We start from the raw sequence: 15,701 nt of genomic DNA, 5'->3' as shown, positions 1-15,701 counted from the left end.
TCATTTGTTGCCTGTGTAGTATGCTCTGGGAAATTTAGATGTGGTATCATACATACAGTGGTCCTGTAGCATTTTAACTATGGCTTACAATAAGAAACACATTTTACATTGTGGCTGAGTCATAGTGACACACACACTAAACCACATATACAATAAAACAGAAGTCTAACTAGACAGCACTTACCTTTACTTTATATGAGTCACTTTGATGTTTTATTTCCTATTTTATTCTGTGTTAATTTCAGTGCTAATATTCACCCAATAAATTGATTTTCTGACTCTCAGTTTGAAATATACCGAGCAGAACTTTGGGATTGAACAGAACTAATTACATCCCATGCTCTGTCTACAACTAGTTTGTGACTTTAGACAAGGGCCCCAACCTTCTGAGTCTCACGGCTTAGTCTCCGGTGTGGAGATAATGACCCTGACTTCATAAGATTGTCATGGGGATTAATTCCAGTATAGCCTCCTTGGCACCCAGGCAAGGAGTCTGTGAGCATCCCATAAAAGGGAGGACTTTCCTTATCTTCTCTTTTTTCCCACCAAATCAGAAGATCTTACTTTCTTACCTCTCCGCTAAGGTGAGACAGGTCTTTCTTTTCCTTCCTGATGGAGACTTTCAGGACTGAAAAGTTCACGTTCTGCCCCTGGACATGGCAGAACATACCAGTGACTTGAGGCATTGACCAATGAATTCAAGGACCTCCGCATGCTTCAGAAGTGCTGGAAAAATTTGTCTTTGGTCTTGAGCAATGAGTATTTAAGCAGAAGAAACAGTTTAAATACAAGAGATGGACCTAAGAGGGCTGACCTAATCTCTCCGGATTTAGAGAAAAAATTGAAGTGAAAACTTCTCATGAAAGTGCACTGGGGCTTGGGAAGGTCACTTCAAGGTCACATTGGTTTCAAATCTGTTCTTATGCACCTTGGAACCCCTGTTAGGTGCCAGGACTTGTGTTGGAAACTGGCGTTACACAGCGGCAGGGGATGCAAGTCTCAAGCTGCTCCCAGGTTCTCAAGCTGCTCCCAGGACACTGACACCTACTGATGCTGAAACAGCCATTTATAACATTTTACATAAATGGCAAGAAATATGTCTATATGCAAAGAAGGGGACCTGGAGATTTGGCGAAACATCGTGAAAGGGATGTGTAAACTCAGTCTCTCAAAAGGGTTACAAGATCACTTCTGCTTGATGTAAGATAAGAAACAAATAAGTAGACAGGATATTCTACCAGTTCACAGAGAAAATTAAAATATCTTCTTCACACCGCCTGCTGGATATTTTAGCTCCCTAAATTAGCATGCAACATCAATCATCACATGACTGAGACATAGCTTTTCCTCTCTATGCCTAGATTCTCCAGTCAATAGGTATTTTCTCCTTTTAGAATGCCCAATGCAAATTTGAATTATCAAATTAAATTTAATTATCAAGTTTGTTTTTCCCTTTTGTGTAACCAAATAAAATAGATTTAAAAATCATGCAGTCATAACTCTAGCATGGCTTTTTTTAAAATCAAAAAGGAACAGTAAGTAATACCATCAATGCACAATATTCTGCAATCATTAAAAAATACACTTGTAATCCCAGCACTTTGGGAGGCCAAGGGAGGCAGATCACGTGGTTAGGAGTTCAAGACCAGCCTGATCAACACGGTGAAACCCTGTCTTTACTAAAAATACTAAAGTTGGCTGGGCATGGCGGCACATGCCTGTAATCCCAGCTACTCAGGAGGCTGTGACAGGAGAATCGCTTGAACCCGGGAGGCAGAGGTTGCAGTGAGCTGAGATCGTGCCACTGCACTCCAGCCTGGCAACAGAGCGAGACTCCGTTTCAAAAATATATATATATTTCTGAGTTTATGGTACAATCCATGGCCTCTGCCCCTCCCATCTTCTGAGGTCATCAGTGTTAACATGTTTTGGTGTACCATATGGTGCTTCCATGCCTTTCCCCATGATCGTACACACCAAAACATGCACATGTCTGGATTTATGCTCATTCTGCTCCCTCTACCCAGAGTGTTCTGATGAAATGAAATGCGAAATCTAATTCATCCCTCAAACTCAATTCCAGCAGAGAACGTTTCACTCACTTCTTCGTTCTCCAGGCACTGAGGAGTAACCCTCTTTGCCCTCTGAGAGAGCATTGTGGTGGCATGGAAATTCATCATCCACAGTATGTAGCCAGAAATTTGATTGAATGCCTGGGCTTCAAACCGAGTTAGAGGAATAGCCTGGTCACTAGGAGCACGAGAAACTGAATTTGGATTCCTGACCTTCCTTGGCCTCCCGGAATCTCTATGTTTTTATCTATAAAATGGAGATGATGACGCTTACCTGGAAGACTTGTGAAGATTGTTCTATGCATGTAGACACCTATCATGAGTCATAGCACCTCTTAGGTGCTCCAGAAGCTGTTGCTATTATTAATACCTGTAAAGTGGAAGTTACATATGCTTCTCAGAAATGATGTAAAAATTAAATGAATAGAGATGTGTGCAGATCCAACACAGTCTCAGACATAGAAGTTGTGGTCTATGCTGTTCAGCCATAAAAAAGAATGAAATTGTGTCTTTTGCAGTCGCATGAATGGAACTGGAAGCCATTATCTTAAGTGAAACAACAAACAGGAAAATCAGAAAGTCAAATACGGCATGTTTTCACTCATAGGTGGGAGCTAAGTAAAGTATACCACTGGACATAGATTGTGAAACAATAATCATTGGAGACATGAAAGGGTGGGAGGGGAGTGAGGGATGAGAAATTAATGAGTACAATGTATATTATTTAGATGATGCTTATGCAAAAAGCCCAGACTTTACTAGTGCACAGTATAGTCATGTAACAAACTGCACTCTTTTTTTTGGTTTGTTTGTTTGTTTTTTGAGACAGGGTCTCACTCTGACAGCCAGGCTGGAGTGCGGTGGTATGATCATGGCTTCCTACAGCCTTGATGTCCCAGGCTCAGATGATCCTCCCACCTCAGCCTCCTGAGCAGCTGGGCCTACAGGGGTGCCGCCACACTTGGTTAATTTTTTTGTATTTTATGTAGAGATGGGGTCTCCCTATGTCTCCTAGGCTGGTCTCGAACTCCTGGACTCAAGCAATCCTCCCACATTGGCCTCCCAAAGTGCAAGGTGTGAGCCACCATGCCCAGCTGAAACTGCACTTACACTCTTTAAATTTCTACTGAAAAGGTGATGAATGTTCATTTTTCTTTCCTTTAAATCTAAAAACGGCTTAGCTCCTGACACTAATCTATTCTTATTACCTTGTATTATAAATATTAGCTTACTTTTCTTTCTGTGACCTCATCCAGGGCAGGGACTCTGTCTTTTATTTCTGTATTCTTGAGGCCGAGCAAAGGCCTGGCTCACAGTAGATATCTGGAACTTTTTTTTGATCCAGAAAAAACAGTCAAAGACCTGGACCCTGACTCTTAGAGAAGTTTTTCCTTAATGCAAATTATTTTAATTTTGGAATGCTTGATGAACCATATAGGAACGTCTGATGCGCTGGTGGTGGAATAGGGAGGAAGAGCCTGGCAGAGGGAAGTCAAACCTTCAAGGAATAGACTATACCTTATTAAATAAGTCCCTTATGAATGAAAATGTGTTTTCCAGTTTTTGTTACAGTAAACACTGCTGCAGTAGCTATCCTGGCACACTTATCTTTGCCCATGTACAGGAATATATCTACAAGATACGTTGAAAAAAGTAGAATGAATGGGTCGATATGCACTTCAGCTTTTTAAACATGTTACAAAATTGCCATCTAAAAAGATTTCCTTGCTTTACATTCCCATCAAAGACATCTAAGAATGCGTGTTTTACATCCTCTCATCTACATTGGGTATGGATGCTCCATATCTTCCTATTTTTCAAGATAATTATGGTTCTTATAAGGTTTTTGCACTTTCATATGAATTTTAGAACCACTTCTATAAGATTTACTCATTTCTGTAAAAAAAAAAAAAAAAAAAAAAAAAAGGCCTCCGTATATTATGACTGCATTGAATCTAGAAATCAGTTTTGGGAGACTGACATATTTGACAATATTGAGTCTTCCAAATCATATATCGGTTACCCTAAATCTTTTCCACTTTTATAAACTCACAGGAGATAAATGATAGCATTGTTATGATATGCATTTGTTTGCTTATCAACGACATCAGAATCCGGAGAGCTCTACTAAACTACATCTCCCAGCATCCCTTGCATATCGGTATGACCATGTGATTAAGTCCTGGCCAATGAAGTGTGGGCAGAATGTTGTGGGTTAACATTAAATCTGGCCTTTCCATCCTTGGGTGTGATCCATTCTCCTTCTCTCTTTCTCTGTCTCTCTACCTCTCTCCCCCACACCACTTTTCTGGAGAGAAAAATAATAAATGGGGATCTTCCAGGCACTAGGGGAAAATGACTGATATAAGAAAAAATCCTAGGTTTCTGAACTTCAGGGAACACAGCATCCTTGCTAAGCTACACTGAATTATGATACGAGTGAGAAATAAACTTCGGTATCCCACATCATTCTGAGCAAACTTTCACAAGGACAGAAAACCAAACACCACATGTTCTCACTCATGGGTGGGAATTAAACAATGAGAACACTTGGACACAGGGCGGGGAACATCACACACTGGGGCCTGTAGGGGGTGGGGAGCAGGAAAAGGATAGCATTAGGAGAAATACCTAATGTAAATGACGAGTTAATGGGTGCAGCAAACCAACGTGGCACATGTATACCTATGTAACAAACCTGCACCTTGTGCACATGTATCCCAGAACTTAAAGTATAATAATAAATAAATAAATAAAATAAAAAACAAAACAAAACTTCGGTATCCTGGCATTTTGGGAGGCTGAGGCAGGCAGATTGCCTGAGGTCAGGAGTTCGAGACCAGCCTGGCCAACGTGACAAAACACCGTCTCCACTAAAAATACAAAAAATCAGTCAGGTGTGGTGGCACACACCTGTAAACCCAGCTACCCAGGAGGCTGAGACAGGAGAATTCCTTGAACTCAGGAGGCAGATGTTGCAGTGAGCCGAGATCATGCCACTGCACTCCAGCCTGAGTGACAAAGCGAGACTCCATCTCAAAAAAACAATCTTTTTGAATGCAAGGATTATATATGCATTATTTCCTCTGCTTCCCACGTCCCTAGCACATGGCTTATGCTGAGTGACTGTTGAGCGATGGAATAAATACATGGCTGAAGCCATCTCTGCAAAAATCATAATGGAGAAAATTATGATGGTGCAAGAGATCTGACCATTTTGCTTCTACCTTCCAAGCCATTCTTGTTCATTCCTTGGGTTAGGCTGAACTAACTTTGGAAGGAACTTAGTTTATAGTTTAACTTGGAAACAAAGACAATAACAGCCCTTTCCCAAAACAAACCCCCTTTTTGCCTGGGGACTAGACTGCTTTTGTAGGTCTAACAAATTAGCCACAAGATTAGAAATTGTGGTCTAGGAGTCATGCAGCTGGAGGTTCCAAGATTCCGAATCTCCCCAAGCTGCTCTGGGGGATAACATCACTATTGTAAAACCTAAGATCAGCGTTTGAGATATTTTGCAGACTTTGTACTTGATGGATCAGCTGGAAACACTTAGATCAATAAACTGGCTCACCTGGTCTTCTGGCCCCCACCCAGGAACTGGCTGAGTGCAAGAGGACAGCTTCGACTTCCTATGGTGTCATCTCCGACCCAACTAATCAGCACTCTCGACTCACTGGCCCCTACCCACCAAATTATCCATAAACCCTCCAATCCCCAAATTCTCAGGAGGACTAATTTGAGTAATAATAAAACTCCAGTCATCCTCACAGCCGGCTTTGTATGAATTAAACTCCTTATTGCAATTCCCCTATCTCGATAAATCGGCTCCGTCTAGGCAGCAGGCAAGGACAGTCCACTGAGCCATTGCATAACTCGATTTTATGTGGGGCTACGGGCAAGACATGACCCAACTGGGGCCCTTTCCTCCTGTTTATAAAACAAGAAGTGGCCAGGTGCAGTGGCTCACGCCTGTAATCCCAGCACTTTGGGAGGCCGAGGTGGGCAGATCACGAGGTCAGGAGATCGAGACCATCCTGGTCAACAGGGTGAAAACCCGTCTCTAATGAAAATACGAAAATTAGCCAGGTGTGGTGGCCCACGCCTGTAGCCCCAGCTACTCAGGAGGCTGATGCAGGAAAATCTCCTGAACCTTGGAGGTGGAGGTGGCAGTGAGCCGAGATCACACCACTGCACTCCAGCCTGGGCAACAGAGCGAGACTCCATCTCAAAATAAAAATTAAAATTAAAAAAACAAGGAAGCTTGGCCTCACTTCATTCCATAAATATACCGTGAGGTCACCTTTGTAAAAGTTACTGAGCGTTGACCACCTCCCACGGCTGTCAGTGAGTCCATGGTAGAAATGTACCCTTCAGGACCACGGCACTGGTGGAGCTGTGCTGACTCTTGAATTAGGAGCTTAACCATGGAAATACCTGCTTTATGGGTACAATTAATAGTTTTACAGATTTTAGAGACATAGCCCAAACTCTCCTTTAATTTTGCTTTTCTTTCCTAAATTTTTTTTTTTTTTTTTTTTTTTTTTTTGAGACAGAGCCTTACTCTGTTGCCCAGGTTGAAGTGCAGTGGCATAATCTCAGCTCACTGCAACCTCCACCTCCTGAGTTCAAGCGATTCAACTGATTCTCCTGCCTCAGCCTCCCGAGTAGCTGGGACTACAGACGCATGCCACCACCTCTGGCTAATTTTTGTATTTTTAGTAGAAACGGGTTTTCACCATGTTGGCCAGGCTGGTCTCGAATGCCCACCTCGGCCTCCCAAAGTGCTGGGATTACAGGTGTGAGTCACCGCACCCGGCCCAAACTCTCAAACAGCTCATAGCCTGTTGGGGAAAGCAGATAAACAGCTAGATATATCTCCAGGTGAGATGGGGAACAATGGAATTAGCAACGTGTTATAACAGTGTTGAGGAGGGAATGGTTTAACAATTGTGGATAAGTGGGTACACTCTTGCATACAAAGTAACTACATCTTTTCTAGACATTATTTGGTCATAATCATTACATTAAAATTATCTTCATATTTATTATAGAAATGCCCCCAAATCCCCAGCTATTACTTACTGAATATTTACAATGCACTGGGCATTTTTCTAAGTTCTTACTCAGCCACAAACCACATTTATATGTGAAGAAAAACCAGGCTTAGAAGGGGCACCTATCTTATTCATGATCACCCCCCACCCCCAAAAAAATGACTATTAGGCTGGGGTTTGTAAACTCAAAAACCTACATTCATCTTTCTCTTCTGGGAATGCCAAACTTATCTGATATTAGGGGAGATCTCTGGAAGTCCAGGTAACCGGGGCCCAATTAAGCTTCCCATAGAAATTCCTTTACTGCTTTTATCACAGGAGAAAATCAATGAGTGAGAAACACCCAGCTTACATTTCTCACGAGAATTTAGAGCCGGGGAAACAACTGAATAACATCATAACTATCTTACATTGTGTATCAGAAAATGTGTGTGTCTACCCTTCAAACCCGCAAAACTATATTCAGGAATCTAAGCAAAGACAGTAATTCTCAAACTTTGTCACCTCAGAAGCCCACTGTAACTTTATTTTTTTAAAGATGGAGTTTCGCTCTTGTTGCCCAGGCTGGAGTGCAGTGGCGCGATCTTGGCTCACTGCAACCTCTGCCTCCCAGGTTCAAGCGATTCTCCTGCCTCAGCTTCCCGAGTAGCTGGGATTACAGGCACCCGCCACCAAACCTGGCTAATTTTTTGTATTTTTAGTAGAGACGGAGTTTCACCCTGTTTGCCAGGCTGGTCTCGAACTCCTGACCTTAAGTAATCCACCTGCCTCGGCCTCCCAAAATGTTATTTTATGTTAACACAATTTTTATGAACTATAATTACATTTTCCAATGAAATGATTACTAATAATCTTAATTCAAACATTTGCAATATTACATTATGCAGAGAAAATGAATAGGAAAAATGAAAATGAAATATTATTGTTCCTAGGGAGACATGAACTACAATTTGAGAAGGACCGGCCTAAGAGACATACAAACAGAAGACCTGAAATCATAAATGGAGACCATCTCACTAAACAAATGAGAAGTTATCAATTAAAGAAGTGTGGAAGTTGGGCATGGTGGCTCAGCCTATAAATCCCAGCACTTTGGGAGGCTGAGGCAGGAGGATCACTTGAGGCCAGGAGTTTGAGACCAGCCTGGGCAACACAGTGAGAGTCTATCTCTACCAAAAAATGAAAAATAATTAGCTGGATGTAGCGGCACGTGCCTGTAGTCCTAGCTACTTGGCTGAAATAGGAAGATTGCTTGGTCCCAGGAGTTTGAGATGAGAGTGAGTTATGATCACGCCTCTGCACTCCAGTCTGGGTGACAGACTGAGACCCTGTCACCAAAAAACAAAATACTGTGGGACTTCCACATCACTTTCCTTATTCTTCGCAGCTCAGTTGGCTGGGGCAGGACAGCCCCTCCCCCACTGCGTGCTCTCACGCTCATTCCATGGGGATCCATCTTCTGAAACCCTGAGCGCTGCTTGGCAACCAGACCCGCTCTTGTATTATCTCCCAGCTCCAGTGAATCCCAGCTTCATTCCTGCTGTTCTATCCTCACAGCTGCAGCTGTCTGCAGAGGAACCCTGAAAACCTTAAACCGCAGGGACGCACAGCAACGTTCAACCTTTGACACGACATGAACCACCAGCTCCAGCGTCTCACAGATTCCACGTTCCATCTGTCTACATTTCCTTCCCTGACACCACGTCCGTGCGGCGCTGGGGTGTCAGGGCTCGCTGAGAAGTAAAGCAACAGCACATGAAATCAGCATGGAGGAGGAAGCGAGGGTGGCCTGATCCAGGCCGATTCCAAGGTTTGAGAAGTTATGCAGTGCCCAACAGGCACACACATCCTATTATTGAGTAATTGTCATTATGAAAGAATAAAAAAAAATTTTTTTCCTGAAAAGAAAGCGGAACCACCACAGACCCACTAACACAGTTTCTATCCATAAAACAGAAAACAACAAGTGTTGGTAGGATTTGAAGAAACAGAAAGGAAAACGTGCTCCAAAGACTTAAAGACACCGAAGACTAACAGAAACTGAGTTTGTGGGATGGCAGATGAGAAAAGAAACGACGGGCTGGGTGCGGTGGCTCACGCCTGTAATCCCAACACTTTGGGAGGCTGGGGTGGGCAGATCACGAGGTCAAGAGATCGAGACCATCCTGGCCAACACGGTGAAACCCCATCTCTACTAAAAACACAAAAATTAGCTGGGCGTGGTGGTGCGTGCCTGTAATCCCAGCTACTCAGGAGGCTGAGGCAGGATAATCGCTTGAACCAGGGAGTCAGAGGTTGCAGTGAGCCGAGATCTCACCACTGCACTCCAGCCTGGTGACAGAGTGAGACTCTGTCTCAAAACAAACAAACAAACAAGAACAACAACAACAACAACAGACTTACTGAAATGTTGAAACTTCCTCCGTTGGTAAGATAAGAAAACTGGCTGAAACTGGTTGGGACCAATATGAACGACTGGAGTCTGCAGAACAAGCTTGCTGATGTCACAGCTTGAATTTCTGCTGCTTGTTTTATACTAACTGTACCTGAATTTGCATATGGGACCCATAAGGAGGGAGGATGAGATAGCTGTGCCTGCCCAAGGACTTTCCAGCCTCCCATTTTTTCCACCAATCACCCATGAATCCCAGAATCCACCCCCTAAACTTTTCTAATAAAATTACTGCCTTGGCCGGGTGCAGTGACTCATGCCTGTAATCCCAGCAGTCTGGGAGGCTGAGGTGGGCGGATCACCTGAGGTCAGGAGTTCAAGACCAGCCTGGCGAATACGATGAAACCCTGTCTCTACTAAAAATACAAAATTAGCCGGGCGTGGTGGTGGGTGCCTGTAATCCCAGCTACTCGGGAGGCTGAAGCAGGAGAATTGCTTGAACCTGTGAGGCGGAGGCTGCAGTGAGCTGAGGTTGCTCCACTGCACTCCAGCCTGAGTGAGACAGAGTGAGACTCCATCTCAAAAAAAAAAAAAAAATACAGGCTTAAAGCAGGCACAGGGAGACACATTTGAGCAGGACCCCATCTCCTTGTTAGTGTAAGCACCCAACAGTTTCATTTTGCCTGCTGCCCAGATACAGCCGCTTTATCAAGACAGGTGAATTGCAGTAAAGTGTTTAATTCACAGTCAGCTGACTGTGAGACCAGAGTTTTATTATTACTCAAATCAGCCTCCTGAAAGCTTCAGAGGCTAGGGTTTTTCAAGGATAGTTTGGTGGGCCAGGGAATGGAAGCCACTGATTGGTTGTGGAAGCAATCATGGAGGTGTGGAAAAATGGTCCTCCTGCGGCTGAGTCCACTTCTGGGTGCAGTCACAGGACTGGTTGGCAGGTCTGGGTGGACCCATCAGCTAACAGAAATGCAGAAGCCTGAAAAGGCATCTCAAAAGGCCAATCTTGGGTTCTACAGTAGTGATACTATCTGCAGGAGTGACTAGGGGAAGTTGCAGATCGTGTGACCTCCAGAAAAAATGGCTGGTAATCATGTATGGCTACACATGGGCAGAATTCAGGCTCCTCTCATCCTCCTCTGATGGTCTTTCATGAGCTTTACCAAGCTTTAAACCACTAAAACTTAGTTTTGGGGAAACGCTATTATCATTTAAACTATAAACTAAATAGCTCCCAAAGTTAGCTTGGCTTAGGCCCAGGAATAATTAAGGGCAGTTTGGAGGTTAAAGGCAGGATAAGGGGTTGGTTAATTAAGAGCAGTTTGGAGGTTAAAGGCAGGATGAAGGGTTGGTTAGGTCAGGCCTCTTTCACTGTCATAATGTTCTCACTGTTGTGATTTTTGCAAAGGTGGTTTCATTAGTTGACTTGCAATAAAAAAGCTTTTCTTTTCTCAAAAACCCAGGGTCATAGTACTGGCTTCTATCACAATAGAGAGTGAGCCCCTTCTGCTGGGTAACAAAAGCACTTCTGCACACAGGAACAGGGCGTGATGCCGCCGCTATGGAGGGTAGCATGGCAGTTCCTGATAAAATGGTAATAAAATTACCATATGGTTCAGCAATTGCTCATCTGACTCTGAACCCAAAAGAATTAAAAACAAGACTGTGAAGAGATATTTGTATACTCACGTTCACAGCAGTATTATTTATGATAGGCAAAGGTGGAACAACCCAAGCTTCCAGCAAGGACTGAATGAATCATAGATAAACAAACTGTGGTACTCGCATACAATGGAATATTATTGAGCTTTATAAAAGAGTGAAATTCTGACATATACTACAACATGGATAAATCTGGAGGACATTATGCCAAGTAAAATAAGCCAGTCAGAAAAGGACATGTGCCCTTGGCCAGGCGCGGTGGCTCACGCCTGTAATCCCAGCACTTTGGGAGGCCAAGGCAGGTGGATCACGAGGTCAAGAGATCGAGACCATCCTGGACAACATGGTGAAACCCCATCTCTACTAAATATACAAAAAATTAGCTGGGCGTGGTGGCGGGTGCCTGTAGTCCCAGCTACTTGGGAGGCTGAGGCAGGAGAATGGCATGAACCTGGGAGGCAGAGCTTACAGTACCCACAAATAAATTGTATACATACAGATTATATCTATCTATATTCACCACATTAAAAATTAACACAGAGTAAATTTTAAATGTAAAACTTAAGAAACAGTAACAAACCTATTACCTATTAGCTTAATCAACATTTTAGGAACAATAATTACATTTTCCAAACAAAAAATAGTAATAAAGGTAGCATGTTTTCACATTTTATCGAATATCTTTAAGGTCCTCCTTAATGGAGAGGGATGGATTCTCCAAACCGCTTTTTAATTCAAACACTGGCAGTACTACATCACACAAAGAAAAAGAGAAGAAAAAAGGGAAATAAAATAATAATGTTTTTAGAAGAATAGTATGGAGCTTGTGGCACTCCTAAGAGTGTCAAGGTTTCCCCCCAGGAGTCCTTAAACTATATTTTGGGAACTACCGGACTAAAGATATACAAACAATAGGCATGAAATTATGAATGGAGACCATGTGCATGTTGAGGTTTTTTGTTGTTGTTTGTTTGCTTGTTTTGAGATAGAGTCTTGCTCTGTCTCCCAGGCTGGAGTGCAGTGGCGCAATCTCAGCTCACTGCAACCTCTGCCTCTCGGGTTCAAGCGATTCTCCTGCCTCAGCCTCCCAAGTAGCTGAGATTACAGGCACCTGCCACCACGCCCGGATAATTTTGTATTTTTAGTAGAGACCGGGTTTCACCATGTTGCCCAGGCTGGTCTCAAACTCCTGACTTCAGGTAATCTGCCCGCCTCGGCCTCCCAAAGTGCTGAGATGACAGGCGTCAGCCACCTCGCCCGGCCTGTTGAGGTGATTTTTTAAAGAAACTGTGGGACGTCCATGTCACTTTCCTTGTCTCTGAGGCTGCACTTGGATGGAGAGGAACGGCCCCTCCCCGACGGCCTGTTCTCACTGTTTCCATGGTGACTCCTCGCCAGGGATGCCGAGTGTTGCTAGGCAACCAGACCAGCTCCTCCATTCTCTTCCCTCTCCAAAGAACACGTCCCTCATTCCTGCAGTTTTACCTCTAGAGTTCCTTTGCTGACATCGCATCTTTGTGAGGCTGGGTCTCTGTGAAGAGAGGCAATCACCACATGGAAACCAGCATGGATGAGGAGGGAGGGTGGCACAGCCCAGTCCAAGTCCAAGGTTTCAGAAGCTGAGTGGTGCCCTTTCCAGCAGACACACACATCCCATTGTTAAGTAATCATTATTGACGAACGAAAGAACAAAATTTCTCTTGAAAAGAAAAAAAGGAATCGCCACATAGCCATTAACATGACTATTTCTTTTTTTTTCTTTTTTTGAGATGGAGTCTCACTGTGTCGCCCAGGCTGGAAAGAGTGCAATGGTGCGATCTCGGCTCACTGCAACCTCCTCCTCCTGGGTTCAAGCGATTCTCATGCCTCAGCCTCCCGGGTAGCTGGAATTACAGGTGCCCGCCACCTGTATTTTGAGTAGAGATGGGGCTTCATCATGTTGGCCAGGCTGGTCTCGAACTCCTGACCTCAGGTGATTCACCCGCCTCTGCCTCCCAAAGTGCTGGGATGACAGGCGTGAGCCACTGCGCCTGGCCCATGACTACTATTTCTAAAACAGAAAGTGACACATGTTGGCAGGATTTGGAGAAATGGGATCCTTCTGCACGGTTGCTGGGAATGGGATATAGTGCGGAGCCTGCAGAACACAGTAAAATGGTTCCTGAAAAAGAAAAATTAAAAATAGAATACCCATACAGTCCAGCAATGCCACTTCAGGGAATATATTGAAAGAATTCAAGGTGGATCTTGAGGAAATATCTGTACATCCATGATCATGGCAGCATTACTTATAATGGTCAAAGGTGGACGCAACCCAAGTGTCCATCAAGGGATGAATGGGAAAAACAAAATGTGGTCTACACATACACTAGAATGTGATTAAGTCTTAAAAAGAAGACAGTTCTGACACGTGCTACAGCGCTGATGAAGCTTGAGACATTATGCAACAGCCGGTTAAAAAAGGACAAGTACTTTATGACTCCACTTTTATGAGGTACCTACTGTACTCAAATTTACAGACCCAGAAAGCAGAATGGTGGGAGCCAGGGGCTGGGAGAGGGGAGAACGGGCAGTTACTGTCTCATTCATACAGAATTTCAGTTTTGCCACATAATAAGGATACTAGAAACGTGTGGTAAAATTGTGGCAGAACAATGTGAATGTACTTAATACTACTGAACTGTGCATCTAAATTGGTGAAAATGATGTTGTTATGTACATTTTACCATATTTTTTAAAGTAAACAATTTAAATATTTTAAAGCCTCTACTCAAGGATTAATATTATTTTTTAAATGGTTAACATAGCAATTTTTTGTTTTTGAGACGGAGTCTCACTCTGTCGCTCAGGCTAGAGAGCAGTGGCATGATCTTGGCTCACTGCAACCTCTGCCTCCTGGGTTCAAGCAATTCTCCAGACTCAGCCTCCCAAGTAGATGGGATTACAAGCATGCGCCACGACGCCTGGCTAATTTTTTTTTTCTATTTTTAGTAGAGATGAAGTTTCACCATGTTGGCCAGGCTGGTCTTGAACTCCTGACCTCAGGTAATCTCCCCACCTCGGCCTCCCAAAGTGCTGAGATTACAGGCATGAGCCACCATGCGTGGCCACAAATTTTATATTATGTGTATCTTGCTACAACTAAATATTAAGAAAGAATACCTATTTACTTTTCCATTCTTCAAGAGTTCCATCTAATGACAGCAGATACTTGACAACAATGGGCATTGCCTCAAATTAGAAAAAAAAAAATAAGATACTTAAAAAACTGGTGTGTTTACATATATTTGGTTTTTGTTCAATAAGGTTTTTTTTGAAGTGAAAATAACTGCACACATGGCTGTTCCAGCCTGTCTGCCTTTGGACAGAGCAATGCTAGGCTGAGGTGTGGGATCTCGAGCCCTGGCATGGACACAGCTGTGGAGAGAGTGCAGGCTGCATTTCACATCCTCTCATCTCCTCCGATAGGAGCCTAAATGCAGGGTAGAATACGCACGGCCATCCCCAGCAGCCCTGGCTGTGCGTGAGGTCTCAGGAGTGTCTGCATTTTACAGAGGAGGGCACTGGGCGCAGGGAGGGGAGGTCTCCAGGCTGCCTGGCCCTGAACCCACGCCTCCATCACCTGCTCCCATCCTGTCTCTGAGCATCCAAGGAGGGGAGTCCTGGCACCTCCCAGAGGGGGGATTTGAGGGCTGTCATCTTGCTCTGCACTCTAGCTTGGCATTTGGGGCTTGGGTAGGATCCTACCAAGGTGACTGTAAAGGAGGAAATGTGGCTTGGGGCTCCAATTTGTTCGTTAATGGATTCATCTCTCAGGCTCTGTTTCAACTTGCCCTCCCCCAACACATACCTGTGTGGGCAGAATGACCACCCTGCACCTGCTGCACCTGGGCTCTGGAATGACCTCCCTGCACCTGCTGCACCTGGGCTCTGGAATGACCGCCCTGCACCTGCTGCACGTGGGCTCTGGAATGACCGCCCTGCAACTGCTGCACCTGGGCTCTGGAATGACCGCCCTGCACCTCGGCTCTGGTCTGTTCACATAAAGCCTGGTTCTCATTGCATGAATCACAAAGTTTCACACACAGGAGTTAAACAGATCAGGAGACACCTGCCGTTAAAAGGAGTTTGTTGCTCATAATCACAAGTTGGGGCACAGCACAGCCAGGGGAGCTACACAGGGAATCACCCGGTCAGCAAAAACCCAGAGAGATGCAGGAGGAAACGTGGACAAAGCCGCTGAAGTTCCCTTTGGAAGAAACAGGTCATGCGGGATAAGCAGGCTGACAACAGACTCATTTAGGTCATTTTAGTAGCTGTGGGTTATGGGACGTCCTTCATTGTTTCTGATACCTGACCTTGGGTGACTGTGCATGTGGATTGTGGCTCAGAGCTCCATAAGGTGTGGCTGGGGGTGTAAGCTAGAACTGGTTGGTTTACCCATGAAAGGCACACTTGCAAGAGAGTTGTGACTATCTCTAGGGATTGAAGACAGCTGAGAGGGGAAAT

General features: G+C 44.2%; 1 long non-coding RNA gene across 2 annotated transcripts in view; it reads right to left on the bottom strand.

Moving 5' to 3' along the window:
* Nucleotides 1-2,346: 2,346 nt before the first annotated feature.
* Nucleotides 2,347-15,701, bottom strand: part of LOC129019708 (uncharacterized) — a 111,280-nt gene continuing 97,925 nt past the window's right edge. For both annotated transcript variants that reach the window (XR_008495711.1, XR_008495712.1), the window contains exon 5: nt 2,347-2,442. This is a non-coding gene — a long non-coding RNA (uncharacterized LOC129019708). The remainder of the gene's footprint in view (nt 2,443-15,701) is intronic.

The sequence above is a fragment of the Pongo pygmaeus genome, chromosome 20 (assembly GCF_028885625.2).
Source record: "Pongo pygmaeus isolate AG05252 chromosome 20, NHGRI_mPonPyg2-v2.0_pri, whole genome shotgun sequence".
NCBI lineage: Eukaryota > Metazoa > Chordata > Mammalia > Primates > Hominidae > Pongo > Pongo pygmaeus.
This window is presented reverse-complemented; position numbering and strand designations above follow the sequence as displayed.